The 869-nt window shown below is 34.1% G+C and overlaps 1 protein-coding gene across 1 annotated transcript in view; it reads right to left on the bottom strand.

Annotated features, from left to right (window-relative positions):
• Positions 1-173: 173 nt before the first annotated feature.
• Positions 174-869, bottom strand: part of fryb (furry homolog b (Drosophila)) — a 50989-nt gene continuing 50293 nt past the window's right edge. The window contains exon 65 of the mRNA XM_032533231.1: positions 174-869. This exon is cut by the window's right edge and continues 2165 nt beyond it. The gene's annotated coding sequence lies outside the window, so the exon portion shown is untranslated.

Raw genomic sequence — 869 nt, 5'->3', positions numbered from 1 at the left:
CCAAGGCTGAATTTTGGGAAAGAGACTTCAGATACAGTATTAGCGGATCACTAAGGTCTATATAAAAGCATCCAAAGAGCACCATGTCATGGGACCTTTAATTTAAAAATGTGTATCTAATCAAAATGTTTAAAACATTTGTGATGTGAGATATTAAGTTAAAGCACAAGAAATAATTTGATATGTCTTTTACTTTGACACTGACTTGTACAGAGCATCAACTCAAAACAACTTCACAAAGGCTGTAAAAGTATTTACAAGGTGAAAAAAAACTACAGTCTTCATCTAAAAAGCTTTAAAAAAATGTGCAATTTCTTGTTTGGCATGCACACACACGTTCTCCCACACACAGGAAAGAAAAAAACATACCCGCATGAGCTTGAAGCTCCCTTTTGTACCTCATACAAACATATCTTTCAGATAAAATATGATTTTTGTTAATATTTCAAACAACTTATACAGTACACTGAAGATGCATGCATGGCAGTTTGATTTGAGGGGAAAAAACAATATAAAACCGTCAAATAAAAGTCAAATAAATGTTATAGCTGATCAGATAAATATCAGATAAATAGGAAAAAGACATTTGTACAGCAAATAGAAGGGAAAAAAACACTAATGACAGGAAGTGTTGGACTTCAGTAGTAGAACAAGTTTTGTTTTGAATGCCAATGACTGCTGAATGTCAGCATATCCCTTACGTGTAAGGTAACTACAAACCACCCACAAACATATGCTACAATGGTTGTGTGCCCATAACTATTGAGTATACAGATAGATAAAATGTTTGAGTGTGTACATCCAACATCCGCTTGGCATGTGAACACATAAGGTCAACGTATTACAGTGTAGGACAGTGAGAAATATAC

The sequence above is a fragment of the Etheostoma spectabile genome, chromosome 13 (assembly GCF_008692095.1).
Source record: "Etheostoma spectabile isolate EspeVRDwgs_2016 chromosome 13, UIUC_Espe_1.0, whole genome shotgun sequence".
NCBI lineage: Eukaryota > Metazoa > Chordata > Actinopteri > Perciformes > Percidae > Etheostoma > Etheostoma spectabile.
The sequence above is the reverse complement of the archived record's forward strand: the minus strand, read 5'-3'. Positions and strand labels throughout refer to the sequence as shown.